Source organism: Macaca fascicularis, chromosome 2 (assembly GCF_037993035.2).
Source record: "Macaca fascicularis isolate 582-1 chromosome 2, T2T-MFA8v1.1".
NCBI lineage: Eukaryota > Metazoa > Chordata > Mammalia > Primates > Cercopithecidae > Macaca > Macaca fascicularis.
The window spans coordinates 29,404,479-29,430,319 of record NC_088376.1 but is presented as its reverse complement, the minus strand read 5'-3'; the positions used below and the strand labels follow the sequence as shown (position 1 = coordinate 29,430,319).

The 25,841-nt window shown below is 37.5% G+C and overlaps 1 non-coding gene across 1 annotated transcript; it reads right to left on the bottom strand.

Annotated features, from left to right (window-relative positions):
* Positions 1 to 19,422: 19,422 nt before the first annotated feature.
* LOC123572015 (U6 spliceosomal RNA) lies at positions 19,423 to 19,529 on the bottom strand. Its single transcript, XR_006696367.1, has one exon. It is a non-coding gene; the product is annotated as a U6 spliceosomal RNA (small nuclear RNA).
* Between the last annotated feature and the right edge of the window lie 6,312 nt (positions 19,530 to 25,841).

Here is a 25,841-nt window from a genome sequence, read left to right as displayed (position 1 = left end):
TGTGTCTCCACCCAAATCTCATGTCAAATTGTAATACCCAACTTCAGAGGTGAGGCCTGGTGGGAGGTGATTGAATCATGGGGGTGGATTTCCTCTTTGATGCTGTTGTCATGATAGTGAGGGAGTTACTGGAAGATCTGGTTGTTTACAAGTATATAGAACCTCCCCCTACTCGCTATTCCTCCTGCTCTGGTCACGTAGATCATGCCTGTCTCTTCCCTTCTCTTTCTGCCAGTTCGTAAGTTTTCTGAGGCCTCCCCAGGCATGCAACCTGTACAACCTGTAGGGCTGTGAGCCAATAAACCTCCCTTCTCCGTAAATTATCTAGTCTCAGGTATTTCTTTATAACAATGTGAGAACAGAATAATGCAACTTCTTACTTAAAAATAAATACATAAATAGGTTTTCTTCTGGGGTTTTTATGGTTTTAGGTCTGACGTTTAAGTCTTTAATCCATCTTGAGTTAATTTTTGTATAAGGTGTAAAGAAGGGATCCAGTTTCAGCTTCCTGCATATGACTAGACAGTTTTCCCAACACCATTTATTAAATAGGGAATCATTTCTCATTTCCCCACTGCTTGTTTTTGTCAGGTTTGTCAAAGATCAGATGGTTGTAGATGTGTGGCATTATTTCTGATGCCTCTGTTCTGTTCCATTGGCCTACATATCTGTTTTGGGACCAGTACCATGCTGTTTTGTTTTTTTGTTTTTTTGTTTTTTGTTTTTACTGTAGCACTGTAGTATAGTTTGAAGTCGGGTAGTGTGATGCCTCCAGCTTTGTTCTTTTTGCTTAGGATTGCCTTGGCTATGTGGGCTCTTTTTTGGTTCCATATGATAGTGTGGCAATTCCTCAAAGATCTAGAACTAGAAATACCATTTGATCCAGCCATCCCATTACTTGGTATGTACCCAAAGGATTATAAATCATTCTACTATAAAGACACATGCACACGTATGTTTATTGTGGCACTGTTCACAATAGCAAAGACTTGGAACCAACCCAAATGCCCATCAGTGATAGACTGGATTAAAAAATGTGGCACATATACACCATGGAATACTATGCAGCCATAAAATGTATGAGTTCATGTCCTTTGCAGGGACATGGATGAAGCTGGAAACTATCATTCTCAGCAAACTAACACAAGAACAAAAAACCAAACACCATATATTCTCACTCAGAGGTGGGAGCTGAACAATGAGAACACATGGACACAGGGAGGGGAACATCACACACCGGAGTCTGTCTGGGGGTGGGGTTAGGGGAGAGATAGTGTTAGGAGAAAAAACTAATGTAGATGACGGGTTGATGGGTGCAGCAAACCACCATGGCACGTGTATACTTATGTAACAAACCTGAACGTTCTGCACATGTACCCCAGAACTTAAAGTATAGATAAATAAATAAAATACATAAATATACAAGATATATAAATACACACACAGTGTATATCTACACTGGTGTCATATATATATATACACACACACACACACATAGTGTTTACTTATTCATTTATACGGCAGCATATTTCTTTGTAAGGGTATATAGTGCAATTTATTTGACTCTTCCAATAATGGTTTTCAAGCATTTTCTATTATAAACACCACTGCATGCATTATTTTGCACTGCTACAAGTAAATCCATGAGATAAAATAGCATAAATGAGTTGGCTAGATCAAAGGATAAATTTATTTATAATTTTGAAAAATATTGTCAAATTATCTGTAGAAAGTATATTAGTTTGAATCATTATCCATTCTCACCATCTAGTCCTACTGCTTTGGGAATGAAGGAGCTATGAAACTTATGTTATTTTTGCTAATATTAGCTAAAAAATGATATTGTACTGTAGTTCTAATGCATATTTTTAATGTAATAAGTGAGATTAATCATTACAATGCTTAATACTGAGTGTCAACTTGATTGGATTGAAGGATACAAAGTATTGATCCTGGGTGTATCTGTGAGGGTGTTGCCAAAGGAGATTAACATTTGAGTCAGTGGGCTGGGAAAGGCAGACCCACCCTTAACCTAAGGGTGGGCACAATCTAATCAGCTGCCAGTGTGGCCAGAATATAAACAGGCAGAAAAATGTAAACAGAGACTGGCCTAGCCTCTCAGTCTACACCTTTCTCCCATGCTGGATGTTTTGTGCCCTCCAACATCTGGACTCCAAGTTCTTCACTTTTGAAACTTGAACTGGCTCTTCTTGCTCTTCAGCCTGCAAACGGCCTATTGCGGGACCTTGTGATAGTGTGAGTTAATACAACGGCCTATTGTGGGACCTTGTGATGGTGTGAGTTAATACTTAATAAATAAATAAATATGAGTTCTGTATATATTAGTTCTGTCCCTCTCTAGAGGGATATATAAATATAAAACTAATATATACAGAACTCATATTTATTATATATATATTTATATATCCTATTAGTTCTGTCTCTCTAGAGAACTCTGATTAATACAGATTTTGTTACAAGGAGTGGTTCTAGAGGAACATAATATTAAGGACGATGTTCTTTCATTGGTTTGGGGTTTCTGGAGTTGGCGGCTTAATATGATTAGGCCAAAAAATGCTAAGGACTCTACTTCTAATAGTATGGAGAATACTGATAGTCCTTGGTGTGAACTGTTTATAGAGTTATGCAAAATAAATGCATTTGACAGTCCTGATTCATTGCTCATTAAAGGAAAGGAGTTTAGTGACTCTCTACATAATACCTTTGACCATATGTGGAGAACCAAGGAACATAATGAAGCTGGGTGGTTGCTCCTAAGTTCGGTGGACAAAGTGATGAAAGAAAATAATAAATTAAGGGATTCTATCTCCCAGCTTCAGAAGCAGATACTGAGTCTCAAATCTGCTAAGATTGCCCTAGTGAGAGTTCTATCTCCTGTAAAGAAAAAGCTGAAATTGTGGAAAAACAGGCACAAGCTCTTATCATGTGAGTGGCTGACCTGCAATGAAAGGTGCATGCACAGCCTTGCCAGGTGTCTGCTGTTAAAGTGAGGGCATTGATTGGAAAAGAATGGGACCCTGCAACTTAGAATGGGGATGTGTGGGAGGACCCTGATAGCTGGGTATACTGAGATTGTAAACTCTGATGAACCTTTCTTGCCAGAAGAAACAGTCTCCCCATTCTCATTAGTGGCAACATCTCCTCCCCAACCCATGCTGCCATCAGCCTTTCCACCTTCATCTGAGGAGATAAACCCTGCGCTGCCTTAGGCAACAGTGATGGCCTCCCCTGAGGCAGTTGCCAGATGAGATAATGTTGATTCTCCTCAGGAGCCTCCCCCAACACCTCTGTTTGCTTCTAGACCTATAACTAGACTAAAGTCCCAACAGGCCTGTAGATGTAAGATTGACAGTGTGACTCATGACAATGTGTGCTATGCTCAAGCAGAACTGCTTGAGTTCTCTAATTTATATACACAGAAATCTGGGGAATAGCCATGGGAATGGACATTAAGGGTGTGAATAATGGTAGAAGGAACAGAGGGTTGGATCAGGCTGAATTAAATGACTTCAACCCAGTAAGTAGGATCACAGCTTAGGGAGTTAAAAAAGGTTCTAGTAGTTTATTTTCTTGGTTAGCTGATACATGGATTAAAAGATAGCCCACTGTGAGTGAGCTGGAAATGCCTGATCTCCCTTGGTTTAATGTAGAGGAAGGGATCGAAAGGATTAGGGAGACTGAGATGGTGGAGTGGATTAGTCACTTTCGACATGCTCATCCCAGTTGGGAGGGTCCTGAAGATATACCCTTGACCAATGCCTTGTGAAATGGATTTGTGAGGGCAGTACCTGTGTCTTTGAAGAGCCCGGTAATTGCTCTTCTCTGTATGTCAGATCTAACAGTGGGAACTGCAGTTACTCAACTACAAAATTTAAACACAATGGGAATAATTGGATCCTGAGTGGCAGCACTCAATCATCAAAGAGAAAGTGGGCAAAACTATCATAATGAACAGAAGAGACAAAGCAGCAATCAGAATAGTCTGACTCATGTAGAGCTCTTGCATTGGCTAATTAATCACGGTGTTCCTAGAAGTGAAATTGATAGGAAGCCTACTGCATTCTATTTGTGTGTGTGTGTGTGTGTGTGTGTGTGGCGAAGTCTCACTGTGTTGCCCAGGCTGGAGTGCAGTGGTGTGATCTCGGCTCACTGCAAGCTCCGCCTCCCAGGTTCACGCCATTCTCCTGCCTCAGCCTCCCAAGTAGCTGGGACTACAGGCACCCACCACCATGCCAGGCTAATTATTTTGTATTTTTAGTAGAGACAAGGTTTCACCGTGTTAGCCAGGATGGTCTCCATCTCCTGACCTCGTGATCCGCCTGCCTCGGCCTCCCAAAGTGCTGGGACTACAGGCATGAGCCACCTCACCCAGCCGGAAGTCTACTGCATTCTTACTTAATTTATATAAGCAGAAAACTTCTAGGTCAAGGGGAAAAGACTAATTTGGATTATAAAAACAGAATCACAGCCCCTCAATCCATTTCCAGACTTGAGCCAGTTTACAGACCCAGAACCCTTTGAATGAAGGAGAGAGCAAGTCCCCTTGGGAAAGGACCCCACTATATAATTGACAATTTATGCAGTGACTCTTTCTAGCATCCTTTCCCAAGGAGACCTCCCGCCTTTTACCAGGGTAACTGTGCACTGAGGAAAGGGAAGTGATCAGGTATTTTGGGGACTACTGGACACTGGCTGTGAGCTGATGCTGATTTCAGGGGACCCAAAACATTACTATGGTCCTCCAGTAAAAGTATGGGCTTGTGGAAGTCAGGCAATTAATAGAGTTTTAGTCCAGGTACAACTTACAGTGGGTCCAGTGGGTCCTGAGACTCATCTCGTGGTCATTTCCCCAGTGTCGGAATGCATAATTGGCATAGACATACTTAACAGCTAGCAGAACCCCCACATTGGATCCTTGACTGGTAGGGTGAGGGCTATCATGGTGGGAAAGGACAAATGCAAGCCATTAGAGTTGCCGCTACCTAGAAAAATAGTAAGTCAAAAACAGTATCGCATCCCTGGAGGGATTGCAGAGATTAGTGCCACCATGAAAGACACAGGAGTGGTCCCACCACATCCCCATTCAACTCTCCCATTTGGCCTGTGCAGAAGACAGATGGATCTTAGAGAATGACAGTTGATTATCATAAGCTTAACCAAGTGGTGACTCCAATTGCAGCTGCTGTACCAGATGTGGTTTTATTGCTTGAGCAAATTAACACATCTCCTGTTAACCCCGTATGCAGCCATTGACTTGGTAAGTGTATTTATCTCCATTTCTGTCTGTAAGGCCCACCAGAAGCAATTTGCTTTCAGCTGACAAGACCAGCAATATAGTTTTACTGTCGTATCTCAGGGCATATCAACTCTCTGGCTTTGTGTCATAATCTTATTCGGAGAGAACTTGATCAGTTTTTGTTTCCACAAGATATCACACTTGTCCATTACATTGATGACATTACACTGACTGGATTCAGTGAGCAGGAAGTAGCTAGCCAACACACTGGACTTATTGGTGAGACATTTGTATGCCAGAGGATGGGAAATAAATCCGACCAAAATTAAAGAATCTTCTACGTCAGTAAAATTTCTAGAGGTCCAGTAGTAGGGGGTTTGCAGAGATATTTCTTCTAAGATGAAGGATAAGCTGCTGCATTTCCCCCCTCCTACAACCAAGAAAGAGGCACAACACCTAGTGGGGTTATTTGGATTTTGGAGACAATACATTCCTCATTTAGGTGTGTTACTCTGGCTTTTAGGTCATTTATCAAGTGACCCAAGAGACTGGCAATTTTGAATGGAGTCCAGAATAGGAGAAGGCTCTGCAACAGGTTCAGGCTGCTATGCAGGCTGCTCTGCCACTTAGGCTATATTACCCAGCAGATCCAATGGTACTTGAGGTGTCAGTTGCAGATAGGGATGCTGTTTGGAGCCTTTGGCGGGCCCCCATAGGTGAATCACAGTGGCGGCCTCTCAGATTTTGGAGAAAGATCCTGCTGTCTTCTGCAGGTAACTACTCTCCTTTTGAGAGGCAGCTCTTGGCCTGTTACTGGGCTTTGGTGGAAACTGAATGTTTGACTATGGATCATCAAGTCACCATGAGACCCGAACTGCCTTTCATGAACTGGATGCTTTCTGATCCATCTAGCCATAATGTGGGTCATGCTCAGCAACATTCCATCATCTAATGGAGGTGGTATATACATGATCGGGCTTGAGTAAGTCCTGAAAGCACAAGTAAGTTACATGAGGAAGTGGCTCAATTGCCCATGCTCTCCACTCCTGCCACCCTGCCTTCTCTCCCCCAGCCTGCACCGATGGCCTCATGGAGAGTGCCCTATAATCAGTTGACAGAGGAAAAGAAGACTAGGGCTTGGTTCACAGATGGTTCTGCACGATATGCAGGCACCACCTGAAAGTAGACAGCTGCAGCACCTACAGCCCCTTTCTAGGACATCCCTGAAAGACAGGCATGAAGGGTGTCTTGTCAGTGGGCAGAACTTGAAGCAGTGCAAATTGTTGTGCACTTTGAATGGAAGGAGGAATGGCCAGATGTGCGATTATATACTGATTCATGGGCTGTAGCCAATGGTTTGGCTGGATGGTCAGGGTTGTGGAAGAAGCATGATTGGAAAATTGGTAACAAAGAATTTTGGGGAAGAAGTATGTAGATGGACTTCTTCGAGTGGTCAAAAACTGTGAAGATATTTGTATCCCATGTAAGTGCTCACCAATGGGCAACCTCAGCCGATGAGGATTCTAATAATCAAGTGGCTAGGATAAACCGTTCTGTGGACACCACTCAGCCTCTTTCTCCAGCTGCCCCATCATTGCTCAATGGGCCCATGAACAAACAAGCCATGGTAGCAGGGATGAAGCTTGTGCATGAGCTCAGCAACATGGACTTCCACTCATCAAGGTTGGCCTGACTATGGCCACTGCTGAGTGCCCAATTTGCCAGTAGCAGAGACCAACACTGAGCCCTCGATATGGCACCATTCCTTGGAGTGATCAGCCAGCTAACTGGTGACAGGTTGATTATATCAGACCTGTGCCATCATGGAAAAGGCAGAAGTTTGTCCTCACTGGAATAGACATTCATTCTGGATGTAGGTTTGCTTATCCTGCATGCAATGCTACTGCCAAGACTACCATCTGTGGACTCACGGAGTGCCTTATCTGCCATCATGGTATTCCACACAGCATTGTCTCTGACCAAGGCACTCACTTTATGGCAAAAAAAAAAAAAAAAAAGGCTGCAGTGGGCTCATGCTTGTGGAATTCACTGGTCTTCCTATGTTCACCATCATCCTGAAGCAGTTGGATTTATAGAATGGTGAAATGGCCTTTTGAAGTCACAATTACAATGCCAACTGGGTGACAATACTTTGCAGGGCTGGGGTAAAGTTATTCGGAAGGCTGTGTATACTCTGAATCAGCAACCAATATATGGTACTGTTTCTCCTATAACCAGGATTCACAGGTCCAGGAATCAAGGGGCGGAAGTGGAAGTGGCACCACTCACCATCACCCCTGGTGATCACCTAGCAAAATGTTTGCTTCCTGTTCCCATGACATTATGTTCTGCTGGCCTAGAGGTCTTAGTTCCAGAGGGAGGAACACTGCCACCAGGAGACAAAATAGCGATTCCACTAAACTGGTTAAGATCGCCACCTGGACACTTTGGGCTCCCCCTGCCTTCAAGTCAACAGGGTAAGAAGGAAGTTAGTGTTGGCTGGGGTGATTGACCTGCACTATCAAGATGCAATCAGTCTACTCCTCCACAATGGAGGTAAGGGAGAGTATGCATGGAATACAGGAGATCCATTGGGGCGCCTCTTATTATTACCATTCCCTGTGATTAAGGTCAATGGGAAACTACAACAGCCCTATCCAGGCAGGTCTACACATGACCCAGACCCTTCAGGAATGAAGATTTGGGTAACTCCATGGGGATAAAAACCAGGACCTGCTGAGGTGCTTGGTGAAGGCAAAGGGAATACAGAATGGGTAGTAGAAGGCAGTCGTCAATTCCAGCTACGACCACAGGACTAGCTGTAGAAATGAGGACTGTAGTTGTCATGAGTATTTCATCATTCTTTTGTTAAAAATATGTTTGCACATGTATACACTTGTACTAAGAAAATATCTTCATTTTATTTCCTTTCTCCTTTATCATGTGACATAATATTTGTTGACTTCACATCAGCACTTAAGTATTCACTTTATGTAATAGTATTTGGGTTGGAGATTGGTGCGTTTCCGGTTGTACAAAGGATAGTTATATTATGTTAGGCGTAATTATGACCTTATTATTGTCTTTATTTGAAGATTATGTAAAATCTCAGGAGACGTGTATGGGTTCAAGTTGACAAGGGGTGGACTTGTGATGATTAATACTGAGTGTCAACTTGATTGGATTAAAGGATAAAAGGTATTGATCCTGCGTGTGTCTGTGAAGGTGTTGCCAAAGGAGATTAACATTTGAGTTAGTGGGCTGGGAAAGGCAGACCCACCCTTATCCTGAGTGGGCAGAATCTAATCAGCTGCCAGTGTGGCCAGAATATAAGCAGGCAGAAACATTTGAAAGGAGACTGGCCTAGCTTTCCAGCCCACATCTTTCTCCATACAGGATGCTTCGTGGCCTTGAACATCAGACTCCAAGTTCTTCAGTTTTGGAACTTGGACTGGTTCTCCTTGCTCCTCAGCCTGCAGATGGCCTATTGCAGGACCTTGTGATTGTGTGAGTTAATACTTAATAAACTCATATATATATATATATATATATATATATATATATATATATATATATTTATATATATATTTTTATATATATTTATATATATATATTTATATATATATTTATATATATATATTTATATATTTATATATATATTTATATATATATTTATATATATATATTTATATATATATATACTCCATTAGTTCTGATCCTCTAGAGAACCCTGACTAATACAATCATCTTCTCGTATGTTTCAAAGCCACTTGTATTTTTCTTTTACGTAAAATATCTGTGCATATCATTTGCCCATTTTTATAAAGTTATTAATCTTGTTTTTCAATTTCTAGTTTATTATGAATTAAGGGTGTCTGCTCTTTGTACAATCAGACATCAATATGTCTCACTTTGTTGTTTAATTGTTGCTAAAAGCGGTTTCATTTTTTATGAATACTTTTTTTAATGCAATTGAATTTATCAACATTTTCTTTTATGAGTTCATAGACCTGTTTCACTCTAAGGTTATAAGGAAATTAATGTTTTCTTCTAGCATTTTTATTATTTCATATTTTTACATCTAAACCTTTGATTCTTTTTGAATTTACTATAGTGTACAATGTGATAAATGGATCTAACTTTAAGGAAGAGTTCACCTATGTCTCACAGATTTAATATGCCATCTTTATTATATAATGTACTTGCATATGTGCTGTGGTCTATTTAATGAATTCTGTTCAACTGATTTCTTTTATCTGTTTACTCATAAATATCATAGTGCTTTAATGATGTTTTCATATATGGTAGGGCTTAGTGCACTCCCAGTGCTCTTCCTTGTTAGTTTTCCTTGAATATTTTGGTTTTGTTTCATTTTTTTCATATGAATTTCATGAGATTTTTCTAGCTTTATTTTTACAAAAAATACAAAAACTATGTATATTTGCATTAGGATTATAAAATATGTATTAATTACCATGGGACAAATGAATATATTTATGATGTAAAGTATCCTATCAAAAATGTAATTTCTTTTTCCATTTTTCAAGCTTTTTTGTGTATCCTTCAGGAGCTTTTTAATATGTGCTTCATGTATATTTTGCAACAATTCTTGTGAGATTTATTTTTGATTATTACATTTTATGTTAATTAATGTTTCTTTGGTAAGGTGTTTTCTTTTTAAATAAATTCTATCTGGTGTTTTTATAATGCATAAGAAAACAATTTATTTCCCCAGTAAGTAAAATGTGACTTTGGAGCTGATATACATACAGACAGAAATAAGAAATAGATGTACATATACATATGAGATTTTCATTTTCAAGAAACTTTTATTTATTCTTATGTTATTTTTTTAATCTAAAATGAATATTGAACTTTGTCAAATGACTTTTCAGGAGCTTAGATATGATTCTATTATTTTTCTCCTTAAATTCATCAACCACATAAATTACATTAATAGATGTCCTAGGCCGGGCGCGGTGGCTCAAGCCTGTAATCCCAGCACTTTGGGAGGCCGAGGCGGGCGGATCACAAGGTCAGGAGATCGAGACCACAGTGAAACCCCGTCTCTACTAAAAATAGATGTCCTAATATGGAACCATCTTTGCATTTCTGGAATTGAATCTGGTTGATTTTTGGTGTATTTTAAAGTTTAATTATTACTGAAATCTATTTGTTAACATTTTATTTAGAATTTTTGCATTGATATACGTAAGCGAGATTGCTCTTTAATATTCTTTTGTGTGCAATCTTTCGATAGATTTTTGCATCTCTATTATATTCATTGCAAAATCTTACTTGGAAATGTTTTTCTTTGCTAATGCACTAGGCACATTTAAATAGCATTAAATTATCTACTCATTAAGGTTTTGTAGAATTCCTTTGTGAATCTACCTGTTCCTGATGTTTTGTGGGAGTTGGCTAATTCTTGTATGGAATCAGCCTGTTTGAATTTTCTATTTCATCTGAGGTAAGTTTCGGAATATTTTGTATTCCTAGAAAATAACACGTCATTCAGGTTTTCAAATTTATTTAGACATTAGAGCAAAATTAGTTTACTGAGTTCTAAATTACCTCTATTTCTGTGAATATTTCCCCATTAATTGGTATTTATTTTTGCTATTAAATGCGCTCTCTCTCTCTCTTTCTCTTGATGAGATTAACAGTATGTTAGTTTTTTAAAGAAATAGAAATGTATAAATCAAACTCAAATAAATTTAAAAAATAAAAACATAAATAAAATTTAACATTATTCTGTTTTCTAGTCCATTAATTCATATTGTCATAGTACCATGTAGCAAACAACAACAAAATCTCAGTGGCATTGTCTCACCCTTGAACTTCAATATTTGCTGGGGCAGTTTCTCTCCTGACTGGTGGCTGAAGCAGTTCCTTTTTATGCTGAATTGGCTTGTGTGGTTCTCCCCTAGGTGTCTCTCATCCTTCTCCTAGGACCAGCAGGCTAGTTTAGGTATGTTATTCCCAGGGCAATGGCAACAGCACAAGAGGGTTTCCTCAAGTGTTCAAGCACATTGTAAGCCTCTACTTGAATCACATCTGCTGGCATCCCGTTGCCAAAGGAATCCATATGGCTGAGCCCAAATCAAGGGTAGAAGACATGCACAAAAAGAACTGAAAAAGTGGGAAAGGTATTCATATACCAAATTTTCTCTCCTTTCCTTCAGTTTATTTCATTTACCATTTTCTAATTTTTTGAGTTGAATATCTATCATGACAAGGATTTTAAGATTACAAATTTTCTTCTAAACCCTGTTTTATCTAGATCCTATAGATTCAAAAGTGTCTTTATTATATTGCCTCCTATACATGCCGCAATTTTTATTTTCTATTTTCTCTTCAACCTAGATTTTTAAAAAATGTTCTTACAAATTTCAGGGAAAGGAAGCTTTTTCTTTTTTTGAGATGGAGTCTCACTCTGTTACTCAGGCTGGAGTGCATAGGCTCAATCTCGGCTCACTGCAACCTCCACCTCCCGGGCTCAAGCCATCTTCCTGCCTCAGCCTCCCGGGTAGCTGGGATTATAGGTGTCCACCACCATGCCTGGCTAATTTTTGCATTTTTAGTAGAGATGGGGTTTCACCGATTGGTCAGGCTGGTCTCAAACTCCTGACCTCCAGTGATCCATGCACTTCAGCCTCCCAAAGCGCTGGGATTACAGGTGTGAGTCACCACATCCTAGTTTTTGTATAGTTTTATTATTACATGGTCATTAGAGAAGCTTGCAACTGTGCTTTACTTATTTTTAATTCAGAATGGATTAAGGATTGTCTGGTGGTTTAATATGTGATCAACTTTCCCAAATATTCCAAAGTTTATTCAAAATTAATAAGGTACAAAATTGCCTTATCAATTAACACACTTTATTATTTATGTTTATTTTGATATTCTGTATACTTAATATTAAGTTTTCATCCACTTGATCTGACATGGACCCAGAAAGGTGCAATAACACCTCTCATTAGTGTTTTCATGTCTATTTCTCCCTCTGTCACCTGCCCTTTATGCTTTATGAATGTTTGGCACATTTATGCTTCATGAATGTAACTGTAATATGTCCATTGTGAACACTTCGGCTATTAACTTTCCTTTTTTCTTTTTTAATGCTGTTTGGCTGGAGACCCTAGTTTATTTTTGTCTTTTCTGGTATATACTTTTACATTCTTTGATTTTCAGTCTTACTGAAGTACTTTGTTTTAGGTAAGTCTATGCCATAGAATATAGAATTGGGTTCACTATAATCCATCCTGAATTTTTTTTTTCTTTTGAAAGCTAAGTTAAGCCTTTTAATAGGTTATTTACTGATACAAAAATTTACTGATACAAAAGCAGTGTTTTGTCTTTCTTACATCGTATTATTTGTATTGTATTTCCTTTGTGGTGTTAAAAATAGTATTTCATTATAAGTTTTGTTTTCTTTGCTTCTTTTGCATTGTTTATCTGCTAATGAAGCTATTTGTATTTTTCTTTATTTATTACCTTTATAATAATAATTTTACATTAGACCTTTATTCATGTACTTCTTTTGAATACATCATCTCTAAATTCCATTATGAAAAATAGTTAAAAATGGGAAACTTCCTCTTCCTTTTCTCTTTTCCTCATCCCTCTTACCTGACTTTAGTTACTAACGGTGTTTACTTTTAATTAATTAAATTAGATTATGAGTTTATTTAATTTCTGATGCCCTTTCTTCCTTGCCTGTCCTTTTTTTTTTTCAAGCTGGATTGCAGTGGTGTGATCTCTGCTCACTGCAACCTCTGCCTACAGGGTTCAAGCAATTCTCCTGCCTCAGCCTCCTGGGTAGCTGGGACTACAGGCACCCGCCACCATATCTGATTAATTGGTATATTTTTAGTGGAGACGGGGTTTCACCATGTTGGCAAGGCTGGTTTCAAATTCCTGACCTCAAGTGATCCACGCACCTCAGCCTCCCAAAGTGCTGGGATTACAGGCGTGAGCCACTGCACCTGGCTGCCTGTCCGATTTTTGTTAAATATATTATTTCTGCATTGGCAGGGCATACGAAATTTATTTTCTATTCTGACATGTCAACTTCCATATTTGCTTTCATTTAGGTTGTATACATTCAGTATGTATTTTTAGTCATTCTGCCAGTGTTTGTCTAGTTATTTCTTATTTGGCCCAAATTCATTCTCTAGTGATCCTCTCAATAAGAGCTCAATGGCACAAGATTCTCTGAGCTCTTGCATGGTAAAAGCTGTTTGTTTATAGGTATTATATATTAAATCAAATTTGAGTAGCTATACTAATCTTTGACTCAACGTTATTACTTTGTGTATTTTGCAAGTGTTGTTCTACAGCCTTCTCATATTAAATATTTGTAAGAAGAAATATAAGACTAGTATTTTGTTCTTCTGTTAGGAATTTTTATTTTTATTTTTTTCCTGGTTGCTGCCGTAACTGCAGCTCCTCCTCCCTTCTCCTATTCTCTTTCTCCTCCTCCATCACCTCCTTCTTGCCTTTACCTTTTAAAGGGCAAATATAAGTCTTAGAGTTGATCATACTGGGTCACTTTTCCTGGTCTGTTGGGTATCCATTGACAATGTTGAACTTTACTAAAGCCTGGTGATTCTGGAAAACAGTACGCGTTAAAGAAATTCCCCACTGTTTTGTGTTCTGGGAAACTGCTTACTGCAAAGCACCACACTTTCACACAAGACTTAGATAATACTCATGGATGTCACCTTGTTTACTTATGACAAGGGATCAACAGACTCTCCAGATTCTCATTCTTTGCCTCATAAATGATTAGCTTAACTGTTTGCCCCCCACCCTCATCAATCAGAGCAAAAAACTTGTTAACTAAATTTTGATTAATTTTCTCTCTTTCCCCCAGGAATCTCAACTTTGACCCACCCTCTGCCTAAACCAGCAAACAACCCCTTGTTAACAGCCCCTCCCCAAAATAGGCTGATCTTAGGGCAGAATATTTTCTGATTTATTGTCTGACCCTAGCTATTTCTTCTGCTTCTTCATCGTTTTGGATACATTCTTGCCTCCTTCCTAGGCACTGCTTATGAAAATTTTCATGATTCTTAATGTTTACATTCAAATCCCCAAACTCTCTGGATATTCTTTTATCATCTTGTGAAATTAAACATAGTTGGGAAATAAAGTATGAAGAAGACAGAGTGAAGGGTGCAGGGCTCCTTTGATGGGATCCATTATCTCCAATTTCTTTAGTACCTACTACCTCTTCTTCACCATTCCTCCTGAATCCGACTGATCTCTTATTCTCAATCTTTTTACCTTGAGCCTAAAATAAGATTTTTGAAAATCAACTCTGGTTTTTTTGTTTGTTTTTGTTTTTTGTTTGTTTTGTTCTGCTTTGCTGCACCATTTTCCCTTACAGTAATCAATATGGAGTGCAGAGTAAGGAGAAGGAGACAGGAATTACAGAGGAATGAAACAGAATAGTATTCTACATTTATATGAACTATTTTCATTAATATGATAGAAGTGCCCCCGAGTCATTCACAGTCTTTCTAATGCTTCCTCTTACCCCAAGGTCCCAAAATCTGCCAGATAACTGGGTGAATTTGAGAAGAGATGTCTCCATTCCCCAGACAAAGCCAAGCAACATCTTCGGACACCTCACGTCCAAGTCCCATAGGTAATAAGGTGTTGTGTTAACCTATCCCAGCCTCCTTTGATACCATCTTTTACTAAGAACATCTGACTAGATAATACCCAATTATATTTCTTCTCTTCATCTTTTTATTTTTTGTAATACCCAACATACTAGTTTACTGCCCATTCAACTTCCTATGTTAATATCTCTTTATTTTTCAACCCAGAATTACCTAGTTTTTTTCTTTTTACAATGAAAAATGTTTTTACCTCTCAAAGTCTCTGTTTCTTTATAAAATGGGGATTATTATATCTTTTTTAGAGGAGCCATTTCCATGATGCTATCAAGAGAGTGTGCTGAAATTGGAGATCTGATCCTATTGTGTAGATCAGAAATGACTGTATCAATATTGGTTATAATTAGATGTTTATAATATATAGTAATTTCCATGATTATAAAAATATTAGCTGGTCAGAAGAAGCCTCTAAAAATCCAAAGAAAAGCACTGGAAATGAAGTCTTCCCATGGCCTTTCAGATGCTGCCCTTCATTTATTGGGACTGTACATACCTTCAGTAACTGCATGTTCCTGGGGTTTTGGCTCAGATAGGTGCTCTTGTAGCCCCAGTTTGCCACTTAACTGTTATTATAATAATATGATCAGGCACATCTGGCTGAAGGAATTGAGGCTACAGTGTTTGTATTAATATCTAGCAAAGCAAAAATATAGAATGACTTTTCACTTAATGAGCAGGACAGCGGTTAGTATCTGTAATATCGACTGTTTTGCCTGGTCTGTTCCTTAAAGTTAACTTGCAATGAGGAATTCCCTACCCTCCTCAGAGGGGGTTCTGCTTCTGACACTTATTTTTGCATATAATCTTCAGAAGGGACAATTGGTGGCAGAGTTGTGTTATGTGGCTCATATGAGTTGATTTTATCAGGTGCTAAGGAGAGGAGAAGGCAGGCTTGGCAGCCAGCATGAGGTTTCTTTCTGATCCTCAGTGAGTGGGCATCCAGATCCCTCCATGGCTTTTGGACATCCACGATTGTGGCAGATCACTGTGACTCATTTGGCCCAACTGGCTGACAGACCCATCTGTCGTTAAGGAACCCAACTCAGATCTGTGTAGTAAGGGAGCAAAACAAACCACATATCTGAATCACAGGACAGAAGGAGAGCTACAGTCATCTGCTATTTTTTTTTTTAAGTTAAATAAGGTTTTCCCTTCAAGCAGGTGGAGGGATGTACCTTACAGGACTTTTGTGATTGGCTCCCAGCCAGTCTTCTGCATTTTTCACAGCTGGCATCATGATAAACTAATTTTTTTTTTACTAAATTGACCCTCTCTTACTTTCATTTTCATCAGCTCACAACCAATTGATGAGATATAATTTAATACAATGCAATTAATGTTACCGGATTTTTCATAGCAAAGCATCAAAAAATGAGTTAAAACCTAAGTGCCAACAAGTGGGAATTGGAGTGTAGGAATAGGAAACTTAGAAGACAACGTAACCCTAAGAGAGAAAGAAGCACTAAGAAATACAAAAATAATTTATGCTGCCAATGCTGAGAAAGAAAGAGATTATGAAAAACAAGCTAGACAACAAATGGTTAATAATTACTTTACTAAGATGCTTCTAATGATTCAAGAAACCTTCCCGAAAGAGGTGACCTGTAAATTGGGCCTTGGACGAATGGGGGAAGGAGGACATCAAGGTGGTGAGGAAAATAAAGGCTATTTCTAGTAGAGGGGAGAATAGGAATGCAAGCAGAGAACTGTGAAAAAGCATTCATGGCCCCACGAGATTTGGCACCTCCCTTCACCTACCTGTCATTTCCCACCAACACCCTAACACCTGAACTATTTACTATTTGTATAAATTCGTTATAAAAGCTTTGAAGGTGAAGTTAGGCTTATGGATTTTTATTGTATTCAATGGGTTATAGTCCAGTGTCGACATTATTTATGTTGATGTTAAATTGTACCAGATTCTGGACATTGGTTGTCTCTTCAAAGTGGCTTTTGTGTCCTTTTGACATGTCTCCAACATTCTTTGAATATTTTCTTGCTTTTTTGAACAACTCGTTGTGTATGATTTTAGTTGTAGCTCTGAAATCAACCTTTCCTCTAAGGAGCCCTGATGACTTTTAGTGGAGAATGGATGGTATTTAGGAACCAATATTTGATTACTAGCTGTGCTCATTGCTACTAGCATTTCATTACTTGTAGCTTATCCCAATGTTCAGAACTAGGAAAAATAACTGAAAATGTACACACACACACGTACACATATTTTTCCTGTGTTTACCTGATTATATATTAAAAACAATGAATTTACCTGATAATTACAATTCCAGTCACCTGTGTTTATTCCAACTATACTACCTTCCGTGTTTATAATCCCCTTCTCCAACAGGGACAATTTTGGCATCCATTTTGGCATCAATATATTCACTTATTTGCTCACTCACAGAACACACCAAGCAAGATTTCAGAATTGTTAGTCTGTACCGTAGTGCAAATCAATTCTATTAAGTGGAATTTACTATTTGTCTTTTTTAGAGCAAAACTTATAAACAGTAAAATATACAAATCTTCACAATTCATTGAGTTGTGATAAGTTGTGAGATGTGAAGACATTGTGTGCTTTCATGAAACTCACCCTGGTATTAAGATATAGAAAATGTCATCATTGTATAAAGCTTCCTGTTGCCGCTTCCTGGTAAATTCCCTCATCTAATAGCTTAGAGTTTTCTCTTTTGAATTTTTACATATATGAAATCATGTAGTGTGAATTCTTTTTGGGTCTGACTTCATTTCCTCAGACTTTCATTGTCTAAAAGAGTCATCCATATTATTATATGGATAAATAGTTTTTCATTTTTATTGCACAGTATTATTCCATTGCATGTCGATATCAAAATCACTTACCTATTCTTTAGTTGACAGGCATTTGTGTTGTTCCCAATTTTGAACAGTTAATAAAGCTGCCATGAACATTTTCTCTAAAGTCTTTTGTAAAAATGTATTCTCATTTATGTTAGGTAAATTCATAGGAGTAGAATCGATACATCATAGGGAGGATATATGTTCAGTTTTTTAAAACTGACAGGTTTCAAATTGATTGTGTAATTTTTACTCTATTATCAAAGTATAAGAATTATGGTTGCTCCATATCACTGACAATATTTAGTGTTGGTCTTTTTTTAGTTTAACCATTCTGCTAAATATGGAGTAGTATCTCTTTAGGATTTAATGGCATTTTCCAGCTAACTAATGATGTTGGATCCTTTTTCATTTATTTATTGGCCATATATACTTATTTCTTTGTGAATTCTCTGTTCAGGTCTGTTTTCATTCAATTGTCTTTTTATTACTCAATTATAGGATACAAATTTCTTTGTCTTTTGCCAGATATATCCTAGGTTATAAATATATCTTAGATTTTCTTTTAAAAGGTTTTAAGTTTAGCTTTTAAAAATAGGTCTATGATTCATCTCAAATTAATTTTTGCATATTGAATGAAGGGCAGGTCAAGATTCATTTTTTTCTATGTGGTTATCCACATAGAAATCCTTCAGTACCATTATCAAAAGTTAATTGACTGTACAATTTTGGGTGTATTTCTGAACTCTATGTTTTATTCAACTATCATTTTATAAATATTGCACTGTTTTTATATTGTAGCTTCATAGTAAGTCTTGAAGTCAGGCACTGTTAGCTCTCTTCCTATGTGTATTATTTTCCTTTTTCAAGATTTCTTTGACTATTCTAGATCACTTGTACTTTAAGATAAATTTTAGAATCCGCTTATCAATTGTTAAAATAAAAAGCATATCGCAATTATGATTGGGCTTATGTTGAATCTGTATATCAACTTGGGAAGAGTTGTCATCTTGATAATACTGAGTCTTCCAATCCATGAACACAGTCTATCACCCCATTTACTTGGGACTTTAAAAGTTTCTCTCATTAATATTTTGTGGATTCTGTACAGAGATTTAGCTTGCATTAATTTATCTTGAATATTTTATGTGTTTGGAAGTAGTGGAAATGGAAGTTTTAAATTTTTATTTTAATGTTGTATATTGAGACCTTGCTAAATTTGCTATGTAGTCTAGTGGATATTTGTATATCCTTTAAGATTTACTACACAATCATGTCATCTGCAAATACTGACAGTTTAATTTATTTATTTTTATTTATTTATTTATTTTTTTTTTTTTTTGAGACCATGTCTCACTCTGTTGCCCAGACTGGAATGCAGTGGTGTGATCTTGGCTCACTGCAACCTCCGCCTCCTGGGTTCAAGTGATTCTCCTGCCTCAGCTTCCCGAGCAGCTGGGACCACAGGTGCACACCACTACGCCCAGCTAATTTTTGTATTTTAGTAGAGATGGAATTTCATCATACTCTCGAATTTTTATGCCTTTATTTTGCATTAGTGTACTTTCTTAAACTTCTCGTTTAATGTAGAGTAGAAATAGTGAGAGAATATCTTTGCCTTCATCATTGTCTTAGAGGGAAAATATAAACTACTGAAGAGAAAATGTGAACCTCTTTATAAAATTTTGTACAATCCTTGTACAGTATTCATGCTAGTCATCTCTGTACTGTTCCAATATTAGTATATGTGCTGCCACAGCAAGTACATATTTTCTCTGAAAATCTGTGACTTTCTTGAAATCAGAATTCATGACTTAGTTATCTTTCTAGTCTATGCACCTAGCATAATGCCCCAAACATGCAAGAACTGCAATAAGTGTTTTTTAAATAAATAAATAACAATTTCTTAAAAGATTATTTTGTAGAAATAACCTAATAACATCCTATGATCATATTTTTCAGAGTATGTTCTATGTAATACTAATTCTAAGAGATGATATCATGTATTAATGTAAATTTTTTATTGACAAATAAATTTGGGAGATTCTGGATCTAAAAAGGAAAAAGATTTACCCACATAACAGAGTAGACAATTCATATTTACACTCATTTGTAAAAATTTTCCTAACATTGCTAGCTATGTACTTAAATTCCTTTATGATCCCCATTTCTACTGATGGTTGGAAAGTAAGGTAAACTTCCCAGTTACAGATAACTCAATATTTTCCAGTTTAAAATGCTCTCATTTAGTAAATGTTCACTCAGTTTAACTTCTCCAGGTGATACTCACCATTTCCTTTTCCAAATGGTGTCTGGAATTGTGCAAATGTCTTCTGGGGCTTACTCTTAGTGAACTCAGATTGACGGGTAGCTTGTCTCACCTTACTCTGGGCAATGGCCTTGTTTCCTACTGTTTCTGCTGTTCAAGTGACTATAACAGATATATCGTAATACTTGCTGTCACAGAAAAATCAAGTCTCAAGGTATATATCCTTATAGCTATGGGTTTAATTATATCCCCTCAAAATTCGTATGACAAAGTCCTAATTCCTAGTAACTCAGAATGTGATCTTATTTTGAAATAAGACCATTGCTGATATAAGTAGTTGAGAGGTTATTAAGATGGGTCCCAATCCAATGTGGCTATGTCCTTACAAAAAGGTATAAGTTTGGAGAAAGACATGCAAACAAGGACTATGCCATGTGAGGATAAAGGCAGAATTGGGGGTTGATGCTTCTACAAGCCAAAGAATAGCAAATATTTCCAGCAAACCACCAGGAGCTAGAAGAGAGACATGGAACAGATTCTTCACAGTCTTCAGAAGAAACCAGTCCTGGTGGTATTTTGATCTTGGACTTCCAGCCTCCAGAACTGTGAAACAATAAATTTCTGTTGCTTAAGCTGCTCAGTTTGCAATGTTTTGTTACAGCAGCTTTAGTAAACTAATATATTCATCCTTTCTTCTGGATGTTATGTTTGTACTTGGTTCTCACTGACGTTCTAAATCTTCTGATTTTCAGCTGTAACTTCTGTTTCTTGCTTAGATTGCCCACTCCACTCTATCTCATATGTGATCACCTTGCAATTTGCTCTGTTGACCCATGGAAGACCAACTGTTTTTACTTCTCAGCTATTTCCAGTTTTTACTTTCAGCTATTTCATGCTCCCAAAAGAAATTTTGAATCCCTCCCACATCACAGAGCTGTCAAGGGATATTCCTTGGCAAAATTTCCTGCTGTTTCTCTACCTAAAATATGTCTATAATATTTTCTATTCCACTATAACCATCTCATATTAGCACAAGAAAGAATCTTGGAAGTCAGTCTTAGTTCAGAGTTACAACTGGGAAGGAAAATCCATACACTCTAGGGGTTCAACTTCCCTTCCAATTTGCCTGGAGTTTTCCCCTCCCCTCTCCTGTGCCCCTTAGATTATGGTTAATGGAGGTGAGTTGACTGGATTCCTGAAAAATCCAGGCTATTTTTTTACACCATGCTTAATCCTTCCAAATGCTCTTCTTCCTCTCATGAGCAGTATCATCTTCCTTCCTTTTTCTGATAGGCATTCCCCGTATAACATTGCTTTCTAATTTTCCTCTCAACGTTGTTTTTTGGTAAAACTTAGTGATCTATGATTCCACCAAGCCTGATTTTTTATAAGCAGAAGGTCTTTTGAAGCTAGAGTTTCAATACGTTTGCTAGTGTTGGCATTCATGGTCCTCTTTGGGATGCTGAATGCTGAATACTGACTCTTTCTCTCCAAATTCCTGTTATAAATATCCTAATTATCTCTAAGGCATTAGGTGCCTCAGATTAAACAAGGTGAGGATCATCAGTAATGTGGAAAAGAAACACACATTACTGTCTTCATATTATCCAGGACTTCCTAAAGCGCTTCATGCACTAACAGGTGTTATGACTCTACAAACACTGAGGATATGGTATATATAGCACTTTACAACTTATTTGAACACAGATCCTTTATCTTCAGAGAACATCTGGCTAGACTAATATCCCATTGGAAATGAACCGATGAGCAAAATGATGTGTTGCAAAACAGGAAAAACTGGAAGCAGGGAAATGAATTAAGAGGATACAACATTTGTCCAAAAGAAAAGTGATGAAGACCTGAACTGGAGAAATGGCAGTGATCACGAGATTCAATAAGGATTTAGATTTAGTATTTAGTATTTATAAACTATATAACATTGTCAGAACACTTGATTTACCCTAATGAAATTGGATTCTAGATGTTTCTATCTAGCAATGTTCGTAATTTGTTAAATTTCAAGAAGACAACTGGTTGAAATCAGAGGCACATGTATTTTAAATACATGTTTATAAAACAGATGTGGAAGGAAGACATACTTCTCTTGGGCTGGCACTTAAGGAAAATTTTCTTAAGGCATCCAATTACATTTTATTCTGCCTCTCTCTTAGTTCATGAAATGTATTAGAAAGGTTCTCCTTGGTTTCTCAAGATCTTTAAAAACAGACTTACCAATGTGATGAGAAAACTTCAAAATTTTTCCCAAATTGCTAGTCAGTAAAATTTTAGATCCGAAGCAATTTTAATGTTTCAAGCATTCATTTATTTTAAGTTGTATTTTATAGACCGGATCTTGCTCTATCTCCCAGGCTGGAAAGCAGTGGCAGGATCATGACTCACTGCAGCCTTGACCTCCCAGGCTCAAGCAATTCTCTCACCTCAGCCTCCTGAGTAGCAGGGATCACAGGCCTGCACCTCTACACTTGGCTAATTTTTGTGTGTGTGTGTGTGTGTGACAGAGTCTCGCTCTGTTGCCCAGGCTGGAGTGCAGTGGCACGATCTCTGCTCACTGCAAGTTCTGCCTCCAGGGTTCACGCCATTCTCCTGCCTCAGCCTCCTGAGTAGTAGCTGGGACTACAGGCGCCTGCCACCATGCCCAGCTGATTTTTTTTTTTTTTTTTTTTTTTTTTGTATTTTTAGTAGAGACGGGGTTTCACCGTGTTAGCCAGGATGGTCTCGATCTCCTGACCTCGTGATCCGCCCGCCTCGGCCTCCCAAAGTGCAGGGATTACAGGCATGAGCCACTGTGTCTGGCCCAATTTATTTATTTTCTTGTAGAGACAGGGTTTCACTGTGTTGCCCAAGCTGGTCTCGAACTCCTAGGCTCAAGCAATCCTCCCATCTCAGCCTCCCACAATGCTAGGATTACAAGTGACAGTCACTGCACCTGGCCTACCAAATATTTTTAAATAACATATTGGAATATCTTTCATGGGCCTCCACTGATTTATACTTTTCACTAATACTAGAATATTGTGTTTATTGTAATATAATTTAAGCACGAGAGAGAAAAAAAGACAAATTTAGTTATAAAATTAAATTAGTTCATATTAAATATGGCTAGAAGATTATATGTAATAGAACTGAATCATCAAAATAGAACTGGTGATTTTTAACTAAAAACGTAACAGTATTGCAGTTCTTCCTTTTAGCGATAAAGGTAATAATTAGATAGAGATTACTAATAAGATCTGTTTCACAAAAATGGCTTAGTTTTCTATGGTGTTACTACAGTAATAAAAATTTTAAGAAAAAAGATAACAAAGGAAGTAATAATTTGGAGAGTGTGGCAGATTGCTGAAAAAAATGAACATAATTATTTTCATCTCTTCCTTTTATTCATGCCCCTTTGCACTGTCACTTGCAGTATCTTGAATCAAAAGGTAGGCTTTGCCTTTCCCCCCCGTATATATGGTCTGAACTTGCAACTTGCTCTGACCAATGAAATGCAGTGGAAGTGACATTGTGGCAGTTGTAAACCTAGGTTTCATGTGCCCTTGGCAATTCTATTCTCTGCAGAAATTCTTTGTAGCCTCCACGTTAAGTCTAAGCTAGTCTGCTGGATGATGAAAAACCACATGGAGACCACATGTGCCATCCCAGTTGAAGCCATCTTAGATCAGCCAGCCCTACTAACTGACTGTCGTTACATGGGTGAGGCCAGCTGAAACCAGAATTGCCTAGCAAAGCCTAGCCCAAAGTACCAACCTGTAGAATTGTGAGATAAATAAATGTTTGTTGTTTTAAGCAACTAAAGCATTCCAAAACTTTTGTTTTGGAATGGTTGGTTATTCAGCAACTAATTTGGTGCTTCAGATTATTTCTGTGCTTAACTATTTTAATCACCTCTCAGTAATCTTCCTCTTTTAAAACTTCTGATTGCCTGCACAGTAAAGTCTCCATAACTTTAATCAGATTTTCAAGGTCTTTCATGATTTCTCTACGAGATAAATCTGAAGTAGAAGTTTCTGCTACTTTTCTCAATTCACCTTTGAATGATTTTGCCAAAATGAATTATCAATAGTACTTAACTATGAAACACTATCGATTGAAAAGTTTATCATTTGTTTAATACACATGTTACTCCACATCCTTACAGATGGTAAGCTTCTTTTGAAATTGATTCTAAGATAACTCATGTTTTTATACACAGTAAAGTCTAGAAAGATAATGCGACTGAGAAGGAAGAAAGCAGAGTCCTTATTGTTTTCTACACCTTAAGTTCTCTGCTGCCTGTCCCTGTCTAGAACCATTCCCTCTGTTTTCTATGCTCCAGGTCTACATATTCACATAATCCTGTGTATCTAAAAATCTATACAAATATCTTCCCACTTAGAAATCATTGAGGACCTTTGTCTTCATTGAGCTAAAAGTAATCACTCCTACATGAATTTTTCTCTCAATTGATTAGAACTACTCACAGGCATTCTACTGTATCTTTGTATTGGCAACTTTTCCTTTGCTATTAGACCGTATGCAGGTTGAGGGCAATACAACATTTATTGAATATTTCACACTCTCTTTTGCCATTCCAACGCAAAGCTCTAAGAACAATGTCTATTCTGCGTTGCTCAATATATATTTGTTCAGCAAATAAATCAACAAAAAGCACACATTTAACAAACCTCAAGGTTTCTGACTGTTCGTATTCATTCTGTCACTAATTAACCATGAGACCTTAGACAATTTGCTTATTCTCTTGGGACTGATGCTGCAAATTACGTAAGAGATGAGATAGTAGATGCGTGAATACTCTGTGTAAACTGGGAGATCAGTTTGATGTGTTAGCAATGTTTCCTTTTCTGAAAACTGAGGCAGTTGAACTTGATCTAGTTTTTAAAAACCACCTGTAAGTAGCATTCCACAATGATAAGATTGCTAGTTGTTGCTTTTTCTTAAGTGTGTTAGCTCAAAGTGTGAGATGACTTTTAAAAACAAAGTACAGAACTTGCTTCTCTTGATTCTAGGAAAGAAAGCTTATCTTGGTAGCTGATGCACTAGTGAACATTCCTACTGTGATTATTATTCTAGACAACTTTGCACCATGCGGACAGGTCAAGTGAGACCAGATGTATTATGAACCAATGCTAATCAGGACTGTTTCCTGCACTCTGAGACCAAAGGGGCCATTCTCACAAAGAAAGAGGTAGGTATTATTATAGCAATATAAATCCCCAAGAGTTTGGTTCAAAACTTTTTTGATTAACTAAAACTTTTATTAATAAAAGTAGATTAAAGACATATTAAGAGTTCAATATTTTAAAGAATCACCCTTAGGAAATAGGCATATAGTGATTGGTGTTGGATGTAATGATATACCATAATTAATGTCAGCACTACAGAATCTTGAGCCCCACATCTCTGCACTGTGATGAATTTTCCAGTTCAATACTATTCATTTCAGTTAACTTTGACTCAATTTACATTTGTATCAATTCAAGGTAGCATTTGATATTGTAGAAAGAGGGTTGGCTTTTAAAATTCATGAACTTCCATATTAACTACTACTTGTGTGATGTTTAGCAACCCACCTACTCTCTCTAAACCTTAGTTTCCTCATCTGCAAAATGGGAATATTATTAGCCACCTCATATTTGATATAATGTCCCTAGCACAATGATTATATCATTTTCCTCCCACTCCTTCAATTCACGCCAGTTCAATTTGACTTAATTTAACAAATATCAACTATTTTGCAACGATATTGCTGGGACACAACCATGCATATGGTAGAATCATTGCAAATATG